The sequence below is a fragment of the Octopus bimaculoides genome, chromosome 24 (assembly GCF_001194135.2).
Source record: "Octopus bimaculoides isolate UCB-OBI-ISO-001 chromosome 24, ASM119413v2, whole genome shotgun sequence".
Classification (NCBI taxonomy): domain Eukaryota; kingdom Metazoa; phylum Mollusca; class Cephalopoda; order Octopoda; family Octopodidae; genus Octopus; species Octopus bimaculoides.
Window position 1 is genome coordinate 19,222,295 of NC_069004.1, and position 9,276 is coordinate 19,231,570.

General features: G+C 36.5%; 1 protein-coding gene across 1 annotated transcript in view; it reads left to right on the top strand.

The window, feature by feature from the left end:
• The window catches only part of LOC106878647 (centrosomal protein of 83 kDa), a 20,658-nt gene extending 18,968 nt beyond the window's left edge, over window positions 1–1,690 (top strand). The window contains exon 6 of the mRNA XM_014927930.2: window positions 1,517–1,690. The gene's annotated coding sequence lies outside the window, so the exon portion shown is untranslated. The remainder of the gene's footprint in view (window positions 1–1,516) is intronic.
• The last annotated feature ends 7,586 nt before the right edge of the window (window positions 1,691–9,276 follow it).

Genomic DNA, 9,276 nt, shown 5'->3' on the forward strand with positions numbered 1-9,276 from the left:
GTCTAATATTCTGAATTTTTCAAAATTCTTCTAAATGACATTTGGATCTACTTGTCATATGTGAAGAATTACCTTGGATGTGTATTCTGCTTGCATTTATTGGTGTCTGATTGCTGGATAGTGTTAACCAAATTCTTTAAAATCTGAGTGCTTTATTGATATCTGCCTGGACTTTTTAACCCCTCTTTTGCTTTCCGTGTGTGTGCGGGGTGGGGGGGGGCATGTATAAAATGTTAGCGCCAAGCAGTGTTTAGGCATAAGCAAAATTTAGGTTACTTAAAATATGTTTGTGACATATTTCAACTAAGACAAATACACTGCCAACATGAAATGGAGAAAATATCTCTCTTGTGGTAAAATGTGTGAAAATAACCGGTCTGTTCAGCGTCACCATCTATCAGGAATCCCAGCCATCGAGTTTATTGACCCTTGTCAATGGGATGTACCTAAGAGAGGCAACTCTGAACAGACTTATAAAACAATAGCTTTACGTATAATTCAGTCAACACGCTGACTGATTTGCGCTAGTTGATCGCCCGATCGAGGAAAATCACGAAATGTTAGCACTAAGCAGTGTTTAGGCATAAGCTAAATTTAGGTTAGTTAAAATATGTTTGTGAGATGGCGACATGAAATATAACCATGCCCAAGTATAACAATATCTGTTTCAGCACATGATTTTAAATCAGGAGTCTTACAAAACATATACATAAACGTAACACTATTGTTTCTTTAATCAGAATTATTTAGATTTGAGAAAATTCTTTTATAAACTGTCTCCCCATTTCTGAATGACACTCAGGATCATCTTTTATGCATTGGTAAAAGAAAAATTTCTCCCCGCAAATTTGTAAATGTTCACTGAGAAGGATTTTCCTTAGTTCCGGAGTGGCATATTTCTTGTTGATGTATCCTCACTCTTTCACATAGAGAGTTTCCGGGTTGGCCAATGTAATTTTTCTTACAAATCGGAGCAAGTTATGTAAAATATGATATCTCCTGTTTTGCAGTTCATGTCTGCATTAATCTTCGTGGATCAACTGGGTTTTTTGTTTGCTTTTAAAATTTTTTTCATAACCAGATTTTAAGTGGATGTAATTTTCACCATTGTGTATCCTACATCTGCTGAAAGGATGATCCAGAATATCATTTAGAAATGGAGAAACAAATTTCCCTAAACTGAGGAATTTTTCTTAAAGAAACAACAATGACCAAAAGAGAAAAAATTTGTCTTGAAACCCTAACACCTTAAAAAGGGATTAAAGCACTAAACTTAAGTATTTTCCATTTGTTTTCAGTATTTTCTCCATTTCTTTTAATGAAAATATGAGAAAACAAAATTATATTTTCATGCTTTTCTCTGGCATTTTTTTCTCTATTTTTACTACATTTTTATTAATTCTGTGCATGTATGTATATGTTTGGAATTGCCAAAATTATGTTTGATACAGTTCTAATATTACATAAGCTAGATCTCTTCACAACTCTTACTATCATTTTATTATTGTTCCTCTAGGTATTACAGTTCCAAGATTTAGATGTATGAGTTTCCTTTGGACAATCCGGTTTGCACATGTTATAAGAACGACCTTATTTCCACCGATAGTTTGCCTCCCACCACTTCCCTTTCTACTTGTTTTCAAAATTATTTTAAGCATTAAAGAATTTCAAGAATAAAATATATTTTCAATCTATAATGAAATGTGTCACTTCATAAAATCTTTAATTTACGAATTACGGGTTATCTCATGCTGATGACTTCTAAAAACACTGAAATAGTGCTACACAGCGTTACCACTGACTAGAAATGTAAAGAACTTCATGGCGCATACGTGACGCAGGCGTTACATAGGCGCAGGCGTGGTTGTGTGGTAAGAAGCTTGCTTTCCAACTACATGGTTCAGTGTTCAGTCGCACTGCGTGCCACCTTGAGCGAGTGTTTTCTACTATAGCCTCGGGTCGATTAAAGGTTTGTTAGTGGATCTGGTAGACGGAAACTGAAAAGAAGCCCGTCGTGTATTTGTGTTTGCGTGTGTGTGTGCTGCGTATGTGTCTTTGTGTTTATGTATGTTTATCCACCAGTGCTTGACAACCGGTATTGGTGTGTTTACGTCCCCGTAACTTAGCGGTTCGGCAAAAGGAAACGATAGAATGAGTACCAGGCTTTAAAAAAGTAAGTACTGGGGTCGATTCATTTGACAACAAATTTTTTAAGTGATGCCCCAGCATGGCCGGTAAAAGAATGAAAGAGTAAGTAAACCAAAAAAAAATGTGAATTCTGAGCATCTTTTTCCTTATAATTCTTTAATATCAAATTCAAATTTTTAATCCAGCCAAATATTTTAAAGAAATGATTATCTCCCTTGTAATAATTGTGTCCAATGGAGGGAAGATACGTGTTTTAAAAAGATAATGCATAAAGATTTCATAAAAGTTTTAACATGAAATAAAACTGTATTCACATTCGCTTTATTTAGTATGCTTTAATTAGATATATGTAATTTAATTGGATATGATATTTGTAATTAAAACACAGAAATAACGCAAAACACTAATGGTTTAAGTGCCTATCACAAAACATGAGTCACCTGAGCACTATTCGAAAGACAATTCGAAAGACATTCTTACATGAAATACAATTCGAAAGACATTCTTACATGAAAGGTAACGTTCAAGAAAGTCTGATGTTCACTTGTGCAAAGAATTTTGCTTCCAAACTACATGGTTCCGGGTTCAGTTCCACTGCATGGCGCCTTGGGCAAGTGTCTTCAACTATAGCCTCAGGCCGATCAAAGCCTTGTAAATGGACTTGGTAGACAGAAACTGAAAGGATTTCCGTCGTTCTCTTTTGCTGATCCGCTATAATAGGATTTTTTAAACATCGAATGGTTATGAGGGTCTATCCAAGTATAATGGGAATCAAAGGGATCACTAGGTAGAAAAATGGTTGAGAAACACTGACTTTAAAGATAAACTTCAATACAACAGATTGATTTCATAAAAATAGACCAACTTCCAATAATACAAATGACCTCTACAAAAGAACAAATAAATCGCGGACGATACTGTGGTATAATGCGGTATTCAGTAGACAAATAAATACTAACATTTCCGCGAAATTTTTCGCAGCCCTGGAAAAGCATTTTTCTAGATCGAACAAATACAGTCGAATTTTAACAGGCACACGATCAAATTAGCTTTTTCCACTAGAAGAAACTTAGCCCAAATTATCGCGGCGCATTATATTAGAATATCTGAATTCCATAATAATAAAGACCGTAGTAAAATAGATAATGAAAATAACAATCATAAGGATAACAACCATGATCATCGAACTGAATAGATAAATAGTCGATCTGGAGAGATTTTAAACACCGAACTTATTAACAATGCAAGGAAAGCGTATAGAATACTGGAGACGAGCAGTAGAAGGAAGGCAACCGATACGATACTTAAGTGAACTAAATGTGATATACTTTGAACGCAAACCCAGAAGTATAGCCCTAATGTAAACACCAGTAGACTTTTAGATAAAGATATGGTCGAGGTATCTAATTCTGATCCCATTAGCGCTAGTATCGATAAAATTCTTTGTAGCTGCAACAAGAAAATATTTCCTCTCAATGCACAGTGCTTGAGGAAAAATACAGTGTACAGATGTAAGGTTATGTGAGGTAGAATTTCACACTTTTATATTGGGGAATGCTCGACTACATTCAAGTGGAGACGAGCTAACCATCAAGCTTTCTTCAAAGATAGGGAGAAAATGCATTGCACAAGCTTAAGTGGGTTTATTTGGTTCATAAAGGACAGAAACACTAACGTTGATATAGAATGGAAAATAATAGGCGGGAGCAAACATTACGTAATCGGAGGTAAGAAATGCAATTTATTTATGCCTGGAAGAAATATTCAATAGTGTCACGTCTAAATATCAGTTATCAAATAGTCAAAACGAAACAGCCCTAAAATGTGCACACATCACAGAAAAACATTCAAAAATTTCCCTCGATAAGTATTTTAGTAAAGTAAATATCATGGAGATTAGAGGTGCTGGAGTTTACATGGTAAATATTAGTGCAATATCTAGTTTGCCTATATCCTACTAGCAATTCTTTTCCAAATAATTAGTATTCTTCGTTTATAAAACTTCATAAATGAATTAATTTATTCTATTTCTAGGAGGATATTTTTCTATATGTAAATTATATTTGACTTAGTGACCCTTAATTGAACACATCTATCTCTGAATCTTTTTCCTTTCTATTTCGATTAAGGCTGGTGAATGAAATATACTCTGACCTTGTTTCGAATCTAGTATTCATGATTCGAATTTCAAACGTTAGGATCATCATAGAGTCATCCTAATAGCTGTTTTTATAGCCGTATCAGGTTTCTAAATATTCCTCTCTAATTCTTTGCTCACAAAAACTACCGTCCCCAACCAAATATAATACCACTTAAACCAATATACTTTTAGTTCGCTTCAAACCACAGCTATATGCAACACCTTGAATAAAGCTGCATAGACTCTTGATCAGATAGACAAACTGGATGCAAATGAAAACCATATTGTGAGATACCCATGCAGCAAAAACATGTCGGACAGATTTAAATTAAATATTCTGTATAATTGACTCTAATAATAATAAAAATGTATAGGTGTATTAATTTCCTTATTCATTGAATTGTCTTTATAAACTGTTTATAATCTAGTGAAGCGAACCCATCTAATGAAATACATTGGGATTGCTTTTGCCTCGAATGGTTCCAGGTTATTCCTTAACCTGCCGAGATATAACATCCTTACCCCGGTCTCACGTTATTTCCGCTCTACCGGTCATTCATTACAACACGTGTCTGTGTTTGGATTATCTTTGCACAGGGGCCATCCGGACTCCCGCCTTCGCTGTGAACAGGAATTAATCTTCTCTCTTTGCTCCTTTGCACCACATGCGCTTAACTCCTCTTCCTTCTTCATCTGATGCCCCTATCCACATGCACACACTTACACACTCTCACATACACACGCACGCGCACCTTCGTTTTGGGATCACCAATACTTTATCATCTCTCCTTCTTCCTAGCTCTCTTGTCTAACTATCTTTGTCCAGCCAGCCACCATGATTGACCGCTAGCTCCAAAAGTTTGTTATTCTCTCTCTGTTTATTTCTTCATGTTCCTTTCTGTTGAAGAACGTAGGCTCGAAACGTAAAAGACTTTGTCACCTTCCCAAACGTTAGAGAGAGAGAGAGAGAGAGAGAGAGAGAGACGATAAGAAAATGGAGGGAAAACAACCATGAGAAGTGTGTCTTTAATGCTAAAAAGCCATTATCTAATTAGTTAAGAAATTTGAGGTTAAGAGTGAGTTTACAGCTGTTTCTGTGTACCATGTTGAGGTAAATATGTATTTACAACGTTGCAAATAGTGGACGTCATCAGAATGAAGAAGGCAGAGATAGACAAAGAGAATAGAGTGAAAGATAGAGGGAGAAACCGGAAAAGAAAATGTTCAATGATTCGAAAGTCTTACATTTTAGTTAGATTCCAAGTTCATTAAATCCATTGTGAGGTAGATGAAGAATAGAGGTTGGTTGAATCTAAGGTATCGTAGTTAGTTATTAACATGACTTCCACGTATCTGCCTGTTCGGCTAGTTGACCGCCGGTGTAATCTGAGGTAGTTATCCCTAATTAGGGATATCCGGTGTGGTTAATAGGACTTATGTTTCACTAACTTATAGGTCGTAGGTAGTTCGTATCTACAAAGGAAGCCATAAATAAGGGTGAAAGTGAAAGTGAGAAGAAAAAAGCAAAAATGCACATTGGACATTAAAAAAATAAGGCTTTTTTTATGAAAAGTAACGATAAATATATACAATTAGATGAACTGAGGTAGAATTAAGAGGAATAAAAGTCATTATTTTGAATTGTTAAAGAGATTCAAAGTCATACCGGTATCGTGAAAAGCTGTTTACTGGCTTTGAATGAGCACCGATTTCCAAACGGTGTCGGGTCTACTAGTCCCTGAGTAAAAAGACAATATGCAAGGGAGGTAAGCAGTTCTGGAAGTGGTGCAATTAGGGTATATATAATACTGAAATATGAATGGTGGATGGTTTCTATGGGAATTAGTGGTATTATTGGTAAGGTTAGTAGTGTTCTGTATTATGCTAAGTGTTCATGTTGAGTTGTGGATGATATTTATTTATGAAAGTTGCCTCTTTATTCATTCTTTGCTGTATTGAGGTGTTCTGTGAACATTGATAAAAAGGGAAAATTAGGAAATTCAGTTTAAGGTTCCTAGCACATCTTTCTATGTGCTCATTGACCTGTATATGTCTATATTGTGGGTAGCGGATTTGTTCTTTGTGAAGAGTTTTCTTCGACGGAGATACATTCCTCTTTGGCCAATATATTTTTACCGCACCCTAAGCAGGTAATGGCATAGATTAGGTTTTCCGAGGCACAGGTGAAATTTGATTTCACCTTGTTTAAAGTGGAACTCTGTACCCTCCAAAAGGTGGGGGCACGTGCCACAATTAGGGCGACCGCATTTTTTCACTTTTGGTTCCGTTGTTAATGGATATAGTCTTGAATTGGTTAATATTTTTTTCAATGATTTCGGTTGCATTTTGCTCTTGATAATTTTGTGTGAGCCTAAAATTTTGTTCATTGTTTTATCTCCTGTGAGAATGGGTAGATTTTGGATGATAATGTTGAAGGACTCGTTGTTTCTATGGTTGTGTGGAGAAGTATAGGACTATTTTTAAGTCTGGTGTAGTATTTCGGTTGACTTCCCTTAATGTTTGTATGTCTATTTCCTTTGCTCGTTTAATCCCATCATTTATTAATGATGTTAGGTAATGTCTCTTGATTAGCATTGATCTGAGTTCAAGGAGTCTTCGTTCACGAGTGTTGGTATCCGAAACTATGGTACAGATTCTTTTCGCTAGATTATAAGGTATATTAATTTTTATGTGTTTGGGTGGCATGAGTTGAATAATAGGTATTGTTTTGAAGAAGATGTCCGTTTAGGGACACTCTAAAAGTAATATTTAAAAAAACTGGTTGTTATTGCCGGTCAGAGAGTGACCGGTGATATTTCACCTATAATGGGCTTGGCTATATAGGCGAATTGTCAGACTCGAATAGCCAGAGGCACATAACTTCTCTACAACTGGAAGAAGGAAAATGTCACGGTCAGTTCGCGCGCGCGCGCATAACACACACGCATACACACAGAAGGTGCGATGGTGATTTAAGGAGATTTGATTATCAATATACTCTTTTCACATCAATTAAAAGGTTTTATTTTTTTCGGATGCTTCATGACAGTGAAATGTTATCCCAAGAAATGAAAAGTCATTACCACAGCGATTTAGAAATTGCCAACGTTCTAAAATTTGCGAGATCTTTTGTACGTAAAGTTTGGATAGAACTGGGAACCTCTGGCAAGAAGTTCCATCTAAATCAAAAATAAAATTAAAATATTCTAAACGTTCGGACAATATAAGGTACACTGCAATTTATCCAATGGGTTTGAAACATTATCGATGATACACCTAGAAAATCAATGAGGGTCATTGTCAATGAACATCATGTATCGGAGTGGACTATCAGAACTGTAGAACACGAGGACTTTCGATAGAAGTTGTGTGTACTAAGCAAAGGCCAATTCTTTTCTGCAAAGATACAGGAAAACCGTTTGATTGGTGCCAAGCGGTTCCTTAACAATGTTAAAAACCCTCATGAACATGACATGCATTGGTTCATCTCGGTGAGAAAAATTTCTATCAACACCAAAAGTCTAATAGGAGAAATGACAGTTAGGTGCAGATCCTTTTGATGTCTCCAAAGTGATCCACATTAAGTTTGAAGCAACCGTAATAATTTTAAGAGTGGTGAGTAATGATAGTCATGCTATTATACCCCCTCACACCTTTCATAGGATCTTAGAATTAATACTGCTGGATACATTGAGGTGCTGGAGACAATTGCTAAACCCTGCATAGATGTACTCAGTTTAGCAACCAAAGAATGATGGTCAAATCATGTAGCACCAAATTTTGGCCTCCAAACTCGCCTGATTAAAATTCCAAGGGCTACTACGTTTCGAGTGTTGCTGAAAGAGAGAGACTAATCGACATCCTCACAAAGCCATAGCTTCACTGAAGGCCACCATTGTCCAGGTGGTGTCCAAAGTAAATAAGGACCATTTAGTGCAGGCATGTCAACGATTCCGGTCCCGCATTCAGTAATCAAAGCTAAAGACGAATCGATTGCTTCTAGAAAACATGAGCACAAATTTTTATTAAAATACATTTGGTTTTTGTTAGCTTTGAGTGGTTTTATTAAATTACTACGAATATCTTGAAATACCTCTCGAAGCCTGTGTATATATATAAGGTGTCTAGCATAAATTTGACATAAAAGGAAAAGAAAACACAATATCTCATCCAAAAAATACAAGTATTTTAAAAAATTCAAAAGATATCAACCAGATTATGGCTGGGAGATAACGGTTTACTCAAAATAGCCGCCCTCAGCTCCCACCACAGCAACAAACGGCTTCTGAACCGAACGTGTGCATTCCTCAAGACATCCCTGGGAAGATTTTCAAATACTTCATTGATCTGGGCTACCAACTTGGGCTTGGTGCTGCAGGCAGAGTAGTTGCCGTCTTTTTCAGCCATGCCCCACTCATAGCAACCCATAGAATTAGAAGCCCAGGAATTGGAACTTGTGAAAACGTAGAAAATCTCCACCAATCACTTTTGACTCTTTTCGTTGGTATGACAAGGAGCCAAATCCTGCTGCTACACATATGGCCTTCCAACAGTAGCCCTCTCCAGCGAGGGACAGACCACAGTCTTCAGCAATTTCACACAGCTGTCTGAATTGGGCCTATGGGTCTGTTCAAAGATATGGGAATAAACCCTAGCGTGTGGACGCAGCCTGAACACTTGCTGTATCCCTTCCTTCTGGTCACAGCTTCGTAGCTGTCCATATTACATCTTACAGATTTTATAGTGTTCACAGAACATTGAGCAGCAGTCGTGATGTTTGTATTTTGATACTTGAGGTGAACCATCATCGTTCAGATGTCCTCCAAGTCAGATAACTCTTTCTCAACTAAAACATTAATCATTATGCTCTCTAGCACCGTTACTTGTCCTCCAATCCCTCAAGCTGTTCCTGAAAAAAAAAAAGAGACATTTTAAAAAGGCGTCAAATTTAGTCCGAATGCCATGTATATATATATATACATATATAT